This window comes from Polistes dominula, unplaced genomic scaffold (genome assembly GCF_049000335.1).
Source record: "Polistes dominula isolate Pdom_NZ unplaced genomic scaffold, Pdom_raw_medaka contig_83, whole genome shotgun sequence".
In the NCBI taxonomy this organism is placed as follows: domain Eukaryota; kingdom Metazoa; phylum Arthropoda; class Insecta; order Hymenoptera; family Vespidae; genus Polistes; species Polistes dominula.
Genome location: NW_028301032.1, coordinates 179423 through 200710, shown reverse-complemented (window position 1 = coordinate 200710; position 21288 = coordinate 179423).

Genomic DNA, 21288 nt, shown 5'->3' with positions numbered 1-21288 from the left:
TGGCGTGGGGGTAGTTGAGGAATACTATCATTTTCCAAATTGTATCAATTAAGATAGAATCCCGAATGCGATAGTTATAAAAGGAAACAAATATACAGGATGATCTTTAACTGGTGGTACAAGCGAAAAGGGAGTGATTCTACATGAAAAAATAAATCGAAAATAAAGAATAACAATTTTTTGTTTGAGGCTTTGTTTTCGAGAAAATCAACTTTGAATTTTCGTAAAGTACGATTTTTTTTAGGCCGCGTCAGTCACGAGTGACTGACTTTCAACTATTTTTTTTTAATACCAATTTCCCAAGATCTTTTGATATATGTATAAGGTAACAATATTATAATAAATAAATCCTACAATTATCTTACTTTTGCTACTGTGAATTCATCTCATTGTCTCGAAACATAGTTTTTTGAAGTTTTCACTTCTAACACGTGTTATTTGTACACATGACTTTTTTTTCCTTTATTTTTCAAATTTAAAAAAAAATGTTTTTTTCACCATCTTGTAAAATATTAAAATATCGGAAGGTAAAAAAATTTCCAAGGGGTCATTCCATTTAAAATTAAAAAGAAAAAAAAAGTTTTCAAAACAGTGTGAGAGAATCTCTCTACACGATAGTACTGAAGTGTTAAAGAAATTCACACACAACAGAAAATAAAGTGATACCTTTGTTTGATGTGAGCATCATATTAATTCATTCACTCTAAGGTAAGTATAAAACATTTTGACAAGAACATTTTCAAAAAACGTACTTTTCAGCATTGCATTCTCGGAAATTTTAAGAAACTTAGATATTCGATTAGTACAGTTATATTGCAATAGAATTTTAAATAATTATTTTTCATTTTTACTGTACAAATATGTTTGTAAGCCTTCAGAAATGCATGCATACATATATTTTAAAAAGTAATCATTTCAAGCGTTTAAGGGGACACGTCACCTTCGAGTGTAAAAAAAAGCGGTTTTTTTGTGAATTTTTTTTTTGCAGCCAGTTTTATTAATATCAATATAAATTTTTGGTATATGTAAGTTATATATCTGAACTATATTCACAATTTTTTTTTTTGTAAAAATATTGTAAATTGTGTTGTCTGTGGCCACTTTTCTAAGAGTCCAAAAAAAAAAGGTGATTTTCGGTTGCCCTCACTGGCAAAAATTGGTTCATCAGAAACATAAAAACCGAGTGTTATCCTTTAGTAGAGATGTTGGCGCAGGGAATGAACGAAAGGAAATTTTGATTTTTTAATTCTTTTCAAAATAGTCGACTTTTTACGAAAAAATTGACATTTTTGCAGAAAAATCGCCGAGTTTTTGAGAAAAGAAAAAATAATTGGCATTTTTTCGAAAAATCCTTTCGTTCATTCCCTAGATACGTGTATCTAGTATTACTGTACAAAATTTGGTAAGGATCGGATAAATGGTCTGGACGCAGCGAGGGTCACCGTTTTAAAAACGCGAATAGGAGAAATTAACGTTTAAAGTTTTGGACACTTGGAGCGATACGGCGCGCTTCGTTTAAACTACTACAGTTTCGTAAAAAATGGGCGGATCTTTACCAAAATTTGAAGAAATATTTTTGAAATAATATTCTTTCAGAAAATCGAAAAAAAATCGATTTTTTTGTTGACGTGTCCCCTTAAATAGAAACGAATCCAAAAGGTTTGTTGTTAAATCCAATGAATATCACCTGTAACAAAAAGAAAACTGTATTAATTATACAATCAAGTGATACAGTAATAGCCTGACATATAAATCGTCCAATTCGCAGATGCACTTTTCAATTGAATTCTCTATTTACTTTTTATCAAATTTCTATTTACCGTTGCAATGTAATTAAATTTAAACGCGTGACTTTACATTTAGAAAAAATATGAAAAAAAGGAAATGTAGAAACATTAAGTTACTAAAGAAAATAATGTCTATTAATTATTATGTCTAATAGTTTTAAATTGCATTGTATTGAAAAGAAAAAATTACAAATTTAATAACATACGATTACAGTAAAAAATCTTAAAGACAAAACAAGAACAAATAAATTACTTTATTCAAAGAACAATAATTAAACTCTAAAATTTAATAATATGGAAATTTTAATATTTATGACTCGAACTAACTAAACACATGTGCACCTTTATAACGATATAGACACGAGTTTGGTGTCCCAAGGAGATGAAATGACCCATCATCTCAAATTACAACTACAAATAATTGACGAGCAAAGAAATAATAGAATAAAATATAAAATATGACTAAAGAACCATTCTCGAAAGATTCGAATATGATGTTGAATCTTTGAAAATAATTCAGGAGCCTCTAGTTGCCCTCTTCAGCCACAATTAAGTGGGGGCCTCTTCGGCTTTTAAGTATAGTTTCTACTAATATACATATATATTGCACATTAATAAGCCTGCGTTACCTTCTTCTCGGTAACAATTCAAGAAACGTTATAACCCTAGTTAAAAAATTCCATTTAAAGATTAAGATTAATATTCTGGAGGGTCATATCTTCTTCCAACACGCATTTAACGTTAATGTTTTCAGTTCACAACAGCGTGAGCCACTGTTGTTTTTAGGGCATGGAGATAAAAAGAACTACTTTCCTCAACACTGTATCTTTAAGACGCCAAGCTTCACCGCGGTTGTAGAAGTACAGTGTTGTACAAAGGTTTTTTTGAAAGAAAACAGTTTTATCGGATGCCGTGTTGTAGGAGGGTTACCGCAATTGTGAATCGTGTTATAGCGAAACCGTTTTATAAGATGCCGTGTTATGGGAAAATTTTCTGTAATTTTTGAATCATGTTATAGCGAAACCGTGTCATGAGATACGGTGTTTTTGGAGGGTTACCGTTATTTAGAGAAGTTAAGTTTGTAGTTCAAAGATTAAAGACGAGATATGTTAATGTTGAAATGTGTGAAGGTTATACTGTATATTCCATTAGTATGAGAGAGAGTGGGATAGAATGAAGAGAGTGCTGCGCGCACAGGTATGTAGCCCGATACAGTATGGGAGTGCCTGCCTAGGAATAGTGTATGGTTCGCTGTGGTACGCCGTCGAAGCTTGTCTCGCCTGTAAGGTTCTCGCATATGTATTGCAATGTAGATATAAGTCGTTCTTTTAATAAACTTTATCCTAATAATAGTTAAACCATCATAAATTTAAACTACGGTTAATCTCCTAATTTCAACATGGTATCAGAGCGTGGTTGTTTAAATTAATAATTGATAGTTGAATGTTAATAATGTGCTCCTACAAAATATGGTGAAAAATAGTGAAAAATAGTGAACAATAAGTGGCAGAGTTAAAAAATAATAGAAAAGTTATGCCAAATAAATAGAAAAAGGGCCGATGTAAAAAGATATAAAGTGGCACGTGGCAAGAGTAATAGGAGATTGGGAGACACGTGGCGAGATTTTAAGATTAAACACGTGAGGGTATATGATAGTAGATAGACACGTAAAAAGTGAATAAAAGTGAATACACTTGTTGAGTGAAATTGAAAAATAGAAAAATTGAAGATGACGAATAACGATTTACACATTCTATTGTTCGATGTCCACCGTCAAGGTTATACAATGTGAAAAAAGAGATTGTCTGTTTTTTTTTTTTTTTAATGAAATAATGTAATGCTAAAATAGAAAGAAAGAAAACCCGAAGAAAGTGTCAGACTGGGATTAAAGTGAAACGCGAGCAATGTATTATATTTTTGGAACGATTACTAATAGACAGTTGGAATTTGTTAGTGAAGAAACAACAGCGTACGATATCATAAAGAAGTTTGATAAACTATACTTGAAAGAATAGACTGCGATTTACGTCGTTTGCAAAATCGATTTGCGTTGCAAATAGTTTATCGCAAACAGTTGGATAGAGTGAGACTAGATAGATGCAATGATACGGCATAACTTTTGTGTTATTTTGAAAAAAATATGAATGATTTAAACAGTGCTGTTGTTAGTGTTAGTGAAAAGGAAAAGTTAAACTACATGTTGAATATGTTGCCGGACTCATATAGTTATATATGTAGGTGATTTGATAGATGCTATAGATGAAAGTGATAGAACAGTTGAATATGTTAAGAGTAAATTTTAAATAGCTGAAAAGAAAATGAATAAAGACAATGAAGATCATAGTGGAAAAAGCAATGCTTTTGCTGCAAACAAAGGTTGTTTCAAGTACGGAAAAATTGCACATTCTGCTCGAGATTGCCGAAGCTTGACGCGTGGCATGATACGTGGTGCTGGTAGAGGTAGCGATGGCAGAGGAGGCAGAGGAAGCCATTGAGGGAATTCCTTGCCTTCCTCCACCTGAAGAACAGAAAAGATCATAAACCTACATCAGAAATAGAGGAAGGATTCGAACTTCGGAAATCTGCACGGAGCAGCCGCAATCAACCTGCAGCGTAGCTAGCAGACCACAAACGACGAGGGCCACGAGCAGCTCCCAAACCGACGATACATCCGGTAAGCAAGGTCGGTTCCAAATGGACGACGAACTCTTTCACAAATTCTGCAAGTTATGAAGTCCTAGAGAATAAATTACCTTGCGTTTCTTTTTAAGGTGGGAGTTATCACGTCCCAGTGAAGAATAACTTTGAACTCTGCTACGTCAATTATACGAATATCCTACTTATAAGTCATTTATTAATTACTACTTTAGCTGTATTCGTATTTTGTAGTATTTTGTACATTGTGGTTTTCCTTACACAGAATTATATGGTACTTACGTATTAACGCCACCATAGCAAAATTCCGCCATGATGCGCCATTCTACACCTTAAATTGTTGCGACAAATCATAGAATAAAAAACTTTATTTAAAATTGAAACACTTTCAAAATTCAAAACATTTTATTTATAAAAAGTAGTCACACTCGGATTTCGGTGGAAAATGAGCCGATATAGAATTTAACATAGATTCAAATCAGTTTCTATTTTCTTTCATCTGATACTGTCACCATAACCCTGACGCAACCCTGACGGTTGCTGTGTGCAAACAAAATGGTTGTTGTGTGCGAACAACAAGATTGCTCTTTATTGACGCATTAGCGGAATTTTTGCTGCGGTGGCGTTAATACGTAAGTATCAAGTATATTTGTATTCTTAAATCTATTTTATTAGCACTCTTATGAACGACCATCGATATTGGCATTCGTTAGTATATTGTAAATAGAATAGCAAGAATCAATTGTCGTTCATGATTGTCAGTAAGTAAGTGATACTAGATTTTTGCAATCCTACAGTACCCACTTTCCTGCTGACTACTGTTGGGATTACGCTTCTAAAAGAGAATGCGCGTGTCGTTTGTAAAATTCACAGATAAAAAAATCATGTGTGCAGATCACACGTGTTAGAAGTGAAACCTCCAGAAAACTAAGTTTCGAGAGAATAAGACGAATGCACAGTATCAAGAGTAAGATAATTGTAGGGCTTATTTATTATAATATTGTTACCATATATAACAAAGAGCACCTGTTTGATCAGTGGGTGGAATAGCTGATAAAAACAACACTTTTCCAAATTCAAGCAATAAAAGAGGAATACTGAATGCGATAGTCATAGATAGACACAAAAATCGTAGGATGTTTATCGAATGAAATATAATTCATCGTAAACTAAGTAAATATAGAATATCCTTTTTATGGAAATTCAGATATAAAATTTTACTTGTTAGAATGGTTTTTAATTTCTCGTTTTCATCTACAATTTTGCGCTGTATAACAGATATTTTAGAAATGACGAAATAAAGATTTTACGAAAAACATATGGAAAATACTGCTGGACTGAACAAAGGTTCTAGAACAGAATTAATAAGAGATTTAATAGAGATCTTTTCTAGAAATACTTTTTCAACTACATATTAGACCTAGAGCTAGCAACCGATTTTGGAAAATTTTTTACAGAGTGAATTTGTTACCTGAAAAAGTTTGGAACGGTGTCGGCAAAAGTGTAGCCCGATAGTCAGACAACTTTCATTAAAATTAAAGGGGGGGCCGGGCCCCCAAAATTGTTAATTTTTGTAATAAAATAAATAACTAGAATATGGTTGAAAATTTACGTAGATATCCAGAAAAATGAGAGAAAGCACGGGGGAAAAATGTCAGACGTGTAAGTTGACGACAGAGGGGTGTCAGAACCTGGAAAAGTTGCGAAAAATTTTTGAAAATTTACGTATAGAGGGAAATATTTGACAACTTGCGTATGTCTTGTTTATATATAGAGAAAACTATGTGAAAAATGTCAGATGAAAACGTGGAGGTATTCATGAGAAATTGGGGTGAAAATTATGAGAACACGGAACGTGGTGCGTCGCGCCGGGTAAGGGGCGTCTCCAGTTTTCACCCCGTACATGACTCATGCCACTTCTGACGATTTACCTGAATGTTTATAGAGGTACAAAGAACGTACTATTACGGTAGGCGTTCAGCGTGTTAAAAATGATTTTATTTCATTAAAAAATTAACATAAATTTCTTCATTACGAAAATATTATAATTAATAATATAATTTTTTTATATGAATGGGTCAGTACACATCTTTGGATATTTTTTATAAAAACATATAAAAATCAAATTCAATAGAAATAATTTGATCTTTATGTATCAAATATATTCTACGAAGAAGCTAAAAAAAAAATATGTCAGTAATTTACTTACTTTTCTTTTTTTAATGCAGTTTGTCAGCTGTTTCTAATGTATTCTACAGTATTGTCTAATTCTTTTCTCTGATGTATCGTGAATTCTTTTTTTTGTAAAATATAGCAGACACTACAATTATTAAATTCTATATATTTCATAATTATTAATTATAACATTTGCGAAATGAAGAATTTATTATTAATTTTTAATAAAGTAGAAACAATTTTAAATAAAAAAGGAATGACACGTTTAGTAAAAAAAAAAATACACCATACTTGCTATTATATTTTCAATAAAAATAATACAACTTATTGTAGAAAAATAGAAAAAATAAAAAACTAAATTAAGAAGTTTATCTGATGGAACTTCATCCAGCGATCTCTAGGTTACGATTTATTAGGTCGATTCGCGCTACGCTACAACAGTCGTTGATCAAAGATTTAAAGATATATATATATACCTTCCAGACTCACACAGACTTATACACTTACACAACTTACAAAGACAGACTTCACATCTTCTTTCTCTATTTCGACCGTCGGTTCGTTTGGACCTTATTCTTTTGTCGCATACCTACGTGCTTATCTCTGTTTATTCTTCTACCCTTCTATCGCTCCTAATTACAAACATTTCGAGTATCGAAAGAATACGTGTCCACGCTTCGTAGTATGCAGACGCACATAAACACAAACATATACAACCAGGAGCGATAACTACGAAGCATAGCATAAAGAGGAGACCGAGAATAGGAAAAACTGTATAGCTATATTCCGTGTCATTCTCTCTCAGGTTCAATCCTATATGTTTGTCTCTTTTTCTCTTCTTACTGAATATCGTGGTCCTTACATAGCCGCCCGTCGTTACGTTATATCGCCGCCGCGTCACCAACCTCCGCTTTCCGCTTCGTTTCATTTTTTCACTCCCAATTCTAAAGAAGTTTTCACTTCAAAATACCCTATTAAAATTCTATGTATGTATTGAATTATATGGGATATTAAAAAATTACTCCTTCTTATAACACAATTTTCTTTTTATTTTATATGATAAGGTGGAAGCACGGCTTTACTCAATCAAGAGTAAAAAAAGAATAAACGAATAACGAATAAACCAAAAGAAAAATATTTCGTCGCCAAGCACTTCGGATGCAGCTGCTCCTTACTAGAAATAAAGAAAACAAAGATTAAGGCAGGATTCTACTTTGTAATTTTTTTTTTTCGATTATTTGTAAGTAAATATATTTAAGAATGCTCTCGGAAAATTTCAAAACGATCAGAGCATTCTAACTGTACTTTTTCGTCCCTCGTATCTACCCGTGCGCGGGTAAAAAAAGTATTTAAAAAAACTTTATATGCGTTTTTCTCGGAATCACATTTTTAAACAGCGTGTTGTAAAAATCTCTAAAACTAGCTATTCGATTCGTCTGAAATTTTTACCACATAATCTATATACATATATCAACCGGTGGTAGCAGATTTATAAAAAAATTTTCATTTTAACTATTTTTTTTTTTTGGCAAGAAATGAGAAAAAAAATGAGATTTTTTGGATAATTTTTTTTCAACTGACGCCATTTTGTTATTTTTGCTTGTAAATGAAAAAATTTGCTATCACCGGTCGCTGTAGTCTTTGTGAACATAAAACTATTCGAGTTTTTCATTTCAGATAATCCGATGTCAAGATTTTTACAACAACGCAAAGGCTAGACTATTTTTAGGCGTTCAGTTCAAGAGCCTTTCCAATGTATATAAAGCGTATAAAATAAATAAAAAAAATTTTTTAATGCACTTTAAGAGTATATTTATTAAGCGAAACAAACTGTACATCAATATCTTTATTAGTTTTCTAATAAAAAATTGACAAAAATACCTATTTTTTCGAGTGACTAAAGTAGAATCCTGCCTTAAGAAGGACCGCCCATCGACAGAACAAAACACTCTGCGTCCCACACCGGATATCGGATATTATTTATATACATAAAAGTATCGATTATATTTTGAAGATATGGTATAATAAGCGCAGAATAAAGAATACTGCTTAGAATTCAACATTATGCATAATTATTAATCGTAAGGGATGCATTTCTTAGGCTACGATGACCGCGAATGGAGGTGTCGCGCTCAGGGATGGGAACTCTGGCGGGATTTGGTATTGGTGACAATGAACTGACGAGTTTCTATTACAAATAAATGATTATTATCATAATATTGGATATATTTCTAGATTCATTTACATAAATTCCTTTATGACATATAGCTGTGTAAACGTAAAAAAAATATAATAACTGAAATATTTATGATGTAAAGGAAATTAAAGAAAATAAATTATATTAAATTAATAATACAATTAGGATTTAAGCTTAACGAAAATCACAAATTTTTTATCTCAATTCCATACTCATTCTTTTATATACGCAAGTGTAGAAGTAGTTACTTTCAATTTACACAACATGTATTTATTATGATACAATACTTAAAGCTTTGCATTCATTATTAAAGATTCGTAAATAAGATGAAGGTTTTTAATTAAAACTTTTGGTGAATAAAATAAATGCCCCTTCTTGCACTGTTTGCCCCAAAAATTGCCCCAAAAAAATTTATATTTTAGGCAGACACGAATGTGATATTTAATTAACAAATCAAAATCCATACAATCGTGATAATAATACGAACAAATAAAAATTTTAATGTTTAATGAATCCAGTAAATCCTTAAGAATATAAAAAATTATGAGAATTATTTGATAGAAATTTAAAATTTTAGATTAATAATTAAAAAGCATAAAAAGGGTAAATACTTTTTCCATTTTTTATGAGCTCGTGGAATAGTTTTAATAGGATCATTTAAGAGGTATATTCTTATACCTAAGAGAAAAGTTCAGAAAAAGGTATTCCAAACAACGTCTTTCAAGTCGCAATAGAACAATTCTCGATCTTCGTTTTCTAATTTACTGAGTGCTTCTATTCATCTTTCATTTTTAAACTTCCATTCTTTTAAAGAAAAATAACTAAGTACTTCCAACATTTTTTGTTATTTATTATACAATTTTACAAATCTAAAACAAGTAAAAAAAAAAAATAATAATAAAAAAATTAAGAAATACAAGAAATATTGAAATTTCGTTGGAAAATTTGTATTCCTCTAAAATGAGAATGTTAAAAATAAATGTACCTTGGCTTTTTGGCAAAGCACAACATTCCAAAATCTATTATGACAGCAGGTAGGTAATGTAGAAAGTATATGTAGAAAAGATGAAGTAATCGACATTTTCTACCTGCAAAGCTACAATAACAAACTGCATCTTTAAACGGTTTTAATAATCCGTACTGTAAAGTCAATACTCTCATTTGATTGTAAGTTATAGGATTTTCATCACATGTATTATTATATATTGGAATATCTTCTTTCGATCTATATAGTAGAAAGTGTATAATAATTAAGAAAAAATGATATAATTAAGTTTTATCAGGAAATTTGTCCATATTTTATAGTTTAAATTTTTTATGCAAATAATTATTGGATACCTTAGATTATTTGCGATATTCCAGGCGCTAACTATTAACGCATTTGTCGTCAAATCTTCTGGTACTACAGCTGGTTTTACGGATTCATCGCAATGATGTGATCTGATTAAACCCTTCGCAGCAGCGGTGAAAATTCCCATTGGACCATTATAATTATCGATCCATCCTTCGATCGATTCTCGCTACGTTGATATCACTGTAAACATTATTTTTATTAAAATTTGCATTATTTGCACCCTTAAATTCATCATTTTCTGTGATAAGTTTATCATATTTTTCACACCTCTGACGTTATTTTCTCAATAATTTTTTATCAATAATATATTTTAAAAAATGTATAACTTTAGAGTAATGGCGGGATGGCCGAATACTTTTGTCTATACTAAATCAGTAGCAGAAAATGCAATAAAGAAACATACCGGTTCCATACCGATTATGATATTTCTTCCAGGAAATGGATAGTATAAGCATAATCTTATAAGAAATAAAAAAACAACAATTTTAATAAAAATAATGTTTACAGTGATATCAACGTAGCGAGAATCGATCGAAGGATGGATCGATAATTATAATGGTCCAATGGGAATTTTCACCGCTGCTGCGAAGGGTTTAATCAGATCACATCATTGCGATGAATCCGTAAAACCAGCTGTAGTACCAGAAGATTAGACGACAAATGCGTTAATAGTTAGCGCCTGGAATATCGCAAATAATCTAAGGTATCCAATAATTATTTGCATAAAAAATTTAAACTATAAAATATGGACAAATTTCCTGATAAAACTTAATTATATCATTTTTTCTTAATTATTATACACTTTCTACTATATAGATCGAAAGAAGATATTCCAATATATAATAATACATGTGATGAAAATCCTATAACTTACAATCAAATGAGAGTATTGACTTTACAGTACGGATTATTAAAACCGTTTAAAGATGCAGTTTGTTATTGTAGCTTTGCAGGTAGAAAATGTCGATTACTTCATCTTTTCTACATATACTTTCTACATTACCTACCTGCTGTCATAATAGATTTTGGAATGTTGTGCTTTGCCAAAAAGCCAAGGTACATTTATTTTTAACATTCTCATTTTAGAGGAATACAAATTTTCCAACGAAATTTCAATATTTCTTGTATTTCTTAATTTTTTTATTATTATTTTTTTTTTTTTTACTTGTTTTAGATTTGTAAAATTGTATAATAAATAACAAAAAATGTTGGAAGTACTTAGTTATTTTTCTTTAAAAGAATGGAAGTTTAAAAATGAAAGATGAATAGAAGCACTCAGTAAATTAGAAAACGAAGATCGAGAATTGTTCTATTGCGACTTGAAAGACGTTGTTTGGAATACCTTTTTCTGAACTTTTCTCTTAGGTATAAGAATATACCTCTTAAATGATCCTATTAAAACTATTCCACGAGCTCATAAAAAATGGAAAAAGTATTTACCCTTTTTATGCTTTTTAATTATTAATCTAAAATTTTAAATTTCTATCAAATAATTCTCATAATTTTTTATATTCTTAAGGATTTACTGGATTCATTAAACATTAAAATTTTTATTTGTTCGTATTATTATCACGATTGTATGGATTTTGATTTGTTAATTAAATATCACATTCGTGTCTGCCTAAAATATAAATTTTTTTTGGGGCAATTTTTTGGGGCAAACAGTGCAAGAAGGGGCATTTATTTTATTCACCAAAAGTTTTAATTAAAAACCTTCATCTTATTTACGAATCTTTAATAATGAATGCAAAGCTTTAAGTATTGTATCATAATAAATACATGTTGTGTAAATTGAAAGTAACTACTTCTACACTTGCGTATATAAAAGAATGAGTATGGAATTGAGATAAAAAATTTGTGATTTTCGTTAAGCCTAAATCCTAATTGTATTATTAATTTAATATAATTTATTTTCTTTAATTTCCTTTACATCATAAATATTTCAGTTATTATATTTTTTTTACGTTTACACAGCTATATGTCATAAAGGAATTTATGTAAATGAATCTAGAAATATATCCAATATTATGATAATAATCATTTATTTGTAATAGAAACTCGCCAGTTCATTGTCACCAATACCAAATCCCGCCAGAGTTCCCATCCCTGAGCGCGACACCTCCATTCGTGGTCATCGTAGCCTAAGAAATGCATCCCTTACGATTAATAAATATGTATAAATAAAGTTTTAATAAGGTATTGTTTAATTCATAACCGGTTTTATCTGTCCAATTTTTAACCATGCACTTGAAATCGACATAGTAAGCTTTAAACGTTAGTGTACTAATTTTAATTACATCAATCATCACTTCCTGTAATAAATATTTTTCACTAATCGTTGTATTTTTGTATCAACTTACAGAATTCAATACATAAGCCAAGGAATAAATTAGCCGTTTTTATTAGTTGAAAAAGTGTAAATTTTTACACAACATTATTTTAGATTAAATAGATAAAACTTTAGTACATGAATATTTATTACAATGTTAACACTGTGAAACGATTCAAAAAATCAGATGGACTAAATGGATCAGGTAGTTCTATGCTAGACGTTAGCACTCGCAGATACTAAGAATAATACGATCACATAGTTGATCAAAATCGAGAGTTACGATAATTCGTGTCTTATACTCGTTTTGTGTAAGTTTATTAAAATAACTTTAATAATTGTACTCAGCCTTCGCATAGAAAGTCAATAAGTTTCCTAGATTTCTCCATGCCGTGAAAAATTTTACTTGGGAATAGAAAAATATTAAAAATTCTCTAAATATGAACAATTAGGAATTCTTTTTTTTTTCATTTAAAAATGTATGCTAGGGACTTATAAAGAATTAAATTCGTTTTTGTATATCTCTTGAATGAACATATATACAACTATTTAAATATGATCTTGCTAGGTGTACGTAAGTATATGTCCGCCACTGTAGTTCTTTATGGTAACGAAACGTGGTCGCTTACGTTAAGGGACGAAAAAAAATTTAGGATTGATTAGGATGAGCAGGTAACGTGGCGCGCATGGGGAGGGTTAAACGGAAAAAGACCACTGGGTAGACCGAGACATAGTTGGGAGGACAATATTAGGATGGATCTTAAAGGAATAGGCTACGAAGAACGCGAATGAAGAGGAGGTCGAGCTCAAGGACGGGAACACTGGAAGGATATAGTATTTGCAGCAATGAATTTTTAAGTTACTAATGCTAATAATTAATTATAATAATAACGTTATTGAATAATAATGTGTCTCTTTTACAACGACTTTGGAAGAGAAAACTTTGTTAGAATCCTTGTGATTCAAAACTCGATGAAACAAAAAAATACGACCAAAATTGTTCCGTTCCTTTTTTTAAGGCATCTAAAGAAATTAGTTACAATAACAACAAAAAATACTTGAGTGTGCTGACTTATGATAAAGATATCTCAACTTCACAGAAAGACTATCATCTACCAGAATTACAGAAAAGGATATAATTATATTTATTTAGGGTAGGACGGCGTGTATTTCCATCGACAAACATTCTACAATTTTTGTTTCTATCTATGGCTATCGCATTCGGCATTCTATCTTAACTGATACAGTTTGAAATTGATAATTTTTGTTAGCTACCCCCATCCCATGATCCTACAAGATCATCAGCGCACACTTGCCATTCTCCCACCCCCAAAGTTCACCTGTTACTATCATCGCCCTTCCCCCAGACCGCTTCATCACGCACTTTTTGAACCACTATTTTAGACTATAAATCATCATGAGCTTTGACCAATATGATTTGTACTAGATTTAATGTATTCGAATAAATCTTTTAGTACTATATTTATGATTTTAGTAGCTGTTGTTAATAAGTCTAGTGTTATACCACTAAATTTAGTGTTGTAATCATTAACCTCAGCTCTTGGTACAATATATTCGTTATAAGCAATATGTCCATAGATATTAACCAAACTGACTTTAGCTGATTCCAACCCATTTATCGTGATAATCATCTGACAATCAATAACGTATATTTTATAGATTCGGTTTTCTGGATGTATTCTGCTAGGTTTCCTACAAACGTAATCTATTTGAAGACTGGATAAATCTTTCTTGAAACTTTTCTATTTATGAAGAATTTCAATTTGGCATCCCAGAATGATTCTAACAACATGTCCAAGTTTTAACTTAGTCATTATTATCAAATATCAGCTCACCGGGATGACAAAGCAAATTTTTTGTCTGAGCAAATCGCTAATACCACGATACAAAAAAAATCCTTTTAAATACATAAAGCATCTACTTTCTATGTAGGGAAATTCATCGACAGTTGTACTTCTTTGTCTCATCATTATTCCGTTAATAAATTCCCTACTTGAAAATAACGTAAACGAAGATGATGTTACTTAATCGCGATTTTGTTGCTCATCGTTTACAATTTTGGTATAATGATAATTCGTAATATTATTAAACGTATTAATAGATTGTTCTTTAGACTGACCCTTCAATATGAATGGTCTGTAGAAATTGTTGATCGAATATGATAAATTGTTGCACTTTTAATTCACCTTTCTCTTGTCGGTAATGAATTAATTTGCAAATATTTTTGTTCTGATTTTATTCTGGTAGACATATTTCTTGAAATTCATATTCGGCATGGAATGATGATACCCAATGCCAGTTTATTTGTCTAATTGATTGACAGTATAACTGTGAATGCAGCACTACTCTTCCCTTATATCTAAAAGCATTATTTGGAACGTTACAAAAACATTTGGTTGATGGTACGGTTATATGATAATTAGATGCATTTAGGTTTAAAGGTACTGTTGGTAACCTTCCATGGATTCCATCATCATAATCTCTGACTGCTTGCAACCTTTATATCAAAACTAAAAACAAATTTTAACATCAGCATATTAACTATATCAATTACACACATGTAATAATAAGATTATATAATTTATAATAAGCAATGTTGTTAATATGATGTTTATTCGAAATCCAAAACAAAATTAGGCCAACTATTAAACATTTCGTTTTTTTAATTATTTAGGATTGCAAATTATTTTTATATGCAAGTACTTTCACAAATGTCCTTTTTTCCTATGATGAAAAATTAAGTGCAAAGAAAAAGAAAGAATTATTTTGAATATATATATATATATAATACGCTGAAGATTATTTTGAACAACTACGTGCGTTTTTATATATAAAAATTGGAATATCTAGTAGGTTTAGAGGTTAGGAAGAAAAATGAAAAACAATAAAAAAAAGGAAAGAATGGTATATAAGAAAAAATGAAAGGAACAGTTAACTCATCGTGCTAAGTTTTTTCACCCTTAAGTCATCTAAATGTAATAATTTCGCGTGTCCCACATAGAAAACTAACCTTGTGCTTTGTTTTTGTTTCAAAAACGCAATCTACTAACATAATCGTGACTGAAAAAATAAAAAATTCAAATGAAAATGTAATAATTGTGTGCATGTTTGTGTTTACGTGACCAGTAAAAAAGTAAATGAAAAGATAAATAAAATTACATTACTATTAGACAAAATGAATAAATTGTAATTAACTAATAATACATATGAATAACAATAATTAAAAATTTATTGGAACAATTTTTACATAGAATAAAATCATTTATCTTTTCGAATAACTTTTTTTCTTATTTTATAACAAGAAAAATTACATAATAATTTATTAGGAAAAATGATATATTACATTAACTAGCCTCTAACGATCGTTATCACGTGAATCACTACTATAAAATGTTTCGTTTATCTGGTAATAAAAAATGAGATAATACAAATAAAAAAGAAATTATATATTTTATGTTACATTTTATTTCTTTATCTGATAAAATTATTGAATTATCGAGTATAGTTCATAGAGATTAGGATAAATTAGATATTATTTAATAATATTAATAGTAATTATTAATATTATTCGATCGAAACAATTAATACTGACAATGAATAAGCATTATAATATCTGCATCACACACAAGCACACACATGGGTGCATACACTGATGCATTGACAGACACATACACAAGAACATACATAGTATTGATTATTCCTATAATAGTATCGAAAATGTATGCATAAGTCTGTGGTTAAGGGGAATCGTACGTATAAGTGACAATATTTTTTTATCAAAAAACAATGTGAATTATGATTTGATTAGAAAATTTTTCTTTTTCTTTTTCTTTTAACGAAGGGTTTTCAATACTTTATTTTATACCTTTTTATTATAATTATTCTAATCTTTTTTCTCATCTTCGAAGAAATAAGAATTAAAGTATGTATGTCGAAATGAAAATATTGTTTTTTATAGAAAGTATGTATTATTATTTTGTTTCTCAAAAGTTGCGACAGTACGATTAATTAACGTTTAAATCTGCAAAAATAATGTTTTTTTTTTTTTTTTTTAGAATTATAGGGTCCTTTTTTTTCTATTTTCTCGTAGTCTGGAATTATTAACAATTTTATTAGATTTTTTATTGTTTATATTTAATAGGTTTTACATAGTTTTTACATAGTTTTTATCATAAATATGTATATTGTTCATGTTATTATCGTAACGACTAAAAGAATTTTATATAACATTATTTATTTCAAAAAGAAAAGAAAAAAAGAATATAAAAAAATGATCCTCTTTTTTTTTATTTCCTTAAGTTTTTTCGTGAGTTTAATAAAAAGTTAATGTATAAAACATAAACCTAATGTAAACATTTTAGTAACACGACAAATTGTATAACAGTGTATAATTGTAAGAACTTATTTGAAATTTCTTGTAATACAATAAAAAGATGTATAAATATAAATTCCAAAGTGATTCCAAAATTTTCCATCTATTTTAATATTTCGTTATTTATTTCCAAACGATCTAGCGAAAGTGTGTGAGATAAACCGTTTCCTATTTACATTTTCCAAAAAGAGAGAATAACCTTGGGATAAGATTTCGAGTGGGACTATGTCATTAAGCTATTATTGAGCAATCGAGAACAGAAAGAAAAAAAAATTTTTTAAATTTTAAGAATTGCTATTGAAAGACTGTTGATCTCGAAATATTGAGCAAGCTTGTGTGTTGAAATATGCACTGTAGGGTTCCTTCGAGATTTGGCCAAAAGACATAGGTGATGTTGAATGTTACAAGCAAGAAGACAAGGAAATATCTTTTCTACGTTACGAAAGAAAAATAAAAGTCGAAAATATTTTTTACGAACAGAAAAATAAAAGACGCATACATAAAAAAGAATAGGGTTAGAATTGAAAAATTTATGTTTATGCTAGGATAGGTATATAGAAAGCAAATGTTATCTAAGTTGAGGAAAAAAATTAGGGAATGCATTCGAAATGAAAAAAGAAAAAAGAAATAAAAATTAGTTGGAACTTGCAATATTCTAAAATAAAACGTTATAATAAAATGCTTTCGATACAACTATAACCCCAAAATACTGAAATATGAAAATATTGTTACATCATAAATGTTCTGTTTCTTTTTCTTAATTGTTAGTCAATTATTATATTCTGTTTGTGAATAAACAAAGAAAAAGAACAAAGTGGAAATTCATTCTATATACCGTCGCGCATGAGCGTACAACAAAAAAATAGGATAATGTTATATTAATATGTAAAAAGATTTGATAAATTATTTACAATAAATAAAAATCATATTTTACTTTTAATTGTCACTATAATAATTCCATTAGATAACCTTATTCCAATATCTTATAGAACACAGTTCATTTTTCAATAAATACATATCATTTATTATTTATGCAAATGATAATAAAAATGATTCAATTGTACTTACAGATAAGCGAATGATTCATATTTAATATTATTAAATGAGACAAAAATTAATTGCATTAAACGTAAAATACGTTAATATATATGATAATACGTTAATATCGAAATTTACGTGAAACGATTAAGTTGCACATGTGTCTCTTCCAAGGTTTGTCGTTAGAATAATTTGACGAATTCGCGTTAGAACCCATTTTATATTTAAAACTTACACAAAGGTTTAACAAAATAATCAATGAAAATTTTCCCACACCCAAATATCTGTATAATAACTCTATCTATTTTTAATGGATGTTATGAGAACTAGAATCAATCGTGTATGCGGTGGTTTTTTCAATAGACAAAATTTTGTTTAACGTTTAAATATCAAAAAGTAAAAGAGGAAGAAAAAAAGTTTATTTATGATTGAATAATTATGAATATGATTGAATATAAATATTAAAACGAAAAGAGAGAGAGGAAAATAAGTAAAAGATAAAGTTATGAATGATATTGTTTTAAAGTTTGTTCGAAAAATCATTTCTTTCATCTTTTCGAACTAACACTTCTTTGGAAATTCTTAAAAACTATTATATTGCTTACTTTCATAATATTCTTTTTCCTTCCTCTTTTTCGTTTTTCTTTCGCTTTAATATTTTTTCTTACCGTTAGTTTTTCTAATAAACATTTCTAAATTTATAATAATTAAGAAAGAATACATATATAATTGTATTATTATAAAAATTGTATATTATATGTATATTTAGTATATATTTTGTATATATTTATATGTATATTATTGTATACATTATATATATATTGTATATTATATGTAAATTTGGTCTACTATCTTGTTTTAATACTATTATTTATTTCCAAAAATTCATTGCTTTATTGTATAATAAATAATTATTTTTTTCTATTTTTCAATTAACTTATGAATTATGCGTTAAAAAAATTGATCCATCTTTAAAAACGATCTACAAAAAGATCTAATTTTTTATATCTTCGAAAGGTTGGAAGCGTTAGTTAGCCATATTTCGTGTCATTGATCACGAAACAAGTAATAATCAGATGGAACAAAGTCCGAAGTGTATAGCAGATTGGGTAGAAGTTCCAGGTACGTATTGACAACTTGACAACAAAGCATTGTCATATTGTAAAATCTTTCTTAAAAACAACCTCATCATAAATATCTGAAAAAAGATTTCTACGAATTGAAGCAGAACATTGAAACACCAGACATTTACAGAACATTTTTAATTGAGAATAACTTTATGTTGAATATAACTTTATGTTAATCATCTAATAAATTCATGGGTTTATTATGTTGATAGATGCTCAAGTTTATTGTATGACGTTTATATTTTTTTATTTATTTCAACCATGATAATTTAGTACTGGAATTCACTGTCAAAGAACAGCAGAAAAATAAAGATGGTTCACAGTTGAACGAGATTACACAATTGTTTTCATACGCGGACAATATTGCTTTGTTAGGGGACAATAAAGAGTCATTAATTAATAACGCGAAAATATCAATAGATAAAGCAAAAGAACTAAGGCTACAAATAAGCGAAGAAAAAATCAAATATATAGCCACCGAGAGATTTCAGAATGTGCCTAATACTGGAACTTCGGTCATCCGGGATAAAATATTTGAACGGGTTGAACTTTAGGTATTTAGGATCAATCATAAACTAGACAACCGAAATTAACGAAAAACTTAAGTGTTCAGTACCGAATCCTATGTAGACTATAACTTATATTTAGTTATTTTTCTTATATTCAATTCAGTTTATGAAAACCATACGATAAGTTTATGAAATAAAATATCATAGAATACATTAACCATATGTATCATAGAATACATTAATTTAAATTAAAGTATAAGCTATCGTTTAATTAACAGATTCCACTCAAGGATGAAGAAAAATTATGATTGCAATGCATTCTTAAACCATTTCAACAACTATCGAAACATATTGGTGCGATTAAAAGCACAACAGGGTCAGGTCCTTCGAGTGGTATATAAAGCTTAAGTAAATATGAGACAATGCACATGGGAAGGGTACTATTCGGAAAGGAAATTCCTTATATTTCTAAAAGCCCCCACTACATTCCTTCCTAAAAGCATAAGCTTTCCCATCGGGACACTCTGGTTGGTGGAAACCTCATACTATTGGTTAATAAGTAGCATTTAGTTCCTTCCCTCTCCAAAAGGGTGTAATTAATTTCGATATAAAAACATGTGAAATCAAGTAAGAACTCTCTGTCCGTTAAAGTCTATTATACACTTTGTTCATTATACATTCTACTCGTTAAACATTATACATCATACATTTATACAGTCAACATCAAAGAATTGTAACATAGTCGCCAAAGACTTAAGTAATAAATTCATTGTTGACTGAAGAACTGCCATTAGTATACTACAAAACCACTCACACTGTATCAATTACCGTCGTGAGACTTTCCGTACAAAACGCGCGTATAATTGCAACTTAAAAATTGTACATTAGTTTGAAACGGATTCGCGTCAGTATAACATATAGTGCGCGCGAACATTAAGAAGAGAATCAGTTAAGGCAATGCATGATTTTATTTGGTCAATAAATTACTTAGCTCGCGGTTGTTGTCTAGGTGGTTAAAAATCAGGATATAGAGGAAAAAATATCATCCTGCCTGTAGTCCTTTATGGTAACGAAATGTTGTCGCTTACGTTACGGAACGGAAAGAAATTTCAGGTTTTTTAAAACAAAGTTCTTCGTAAAATCTTTGGTGCAAAACGCGATAAGTAAACATATTAGCTTTTAGATCAATTACTAATCGGTTATTTCGTTCACGTTAATGTACTTTGGTTTTTGTGATTATATACTCTAATATTTTGTACGATGTAATTTTTCTTTCTTTTCATTACTATTATTATTGTTGTGAAAATAATATTGTGTTTCCTATGAACGACCATCGATGTTTGCATTTTGTAGAATGGCTAACATAGAGCATTGAGAATCTATTGTCGTTCATAGTGGGATCTGCATTACTGACAGATTCGGTCGGTAACCAGGTTAGTCGATATGTAAGCGTCGGTAATACCGACATTGCGTTCTTCCAGTACTGACTTATCGGTCGACGTTATAGTGGAATGATTGTTTCGAATTTATTATTTTAACGTGCATAAAATATTCACACGTTATTATATTTCTTACTCATAGTCTGTATAAAACATCCGTACGTGCATTTTTGTTGACGGTGCGGTTCCTAGAACTCGCACCGCACGTGCATTTTTGCTGACGGCGCAGTTCCCAGAACTCGCGCTTGATAACATTCCAGTAAAACTGACGCTTATCTTTCTTTG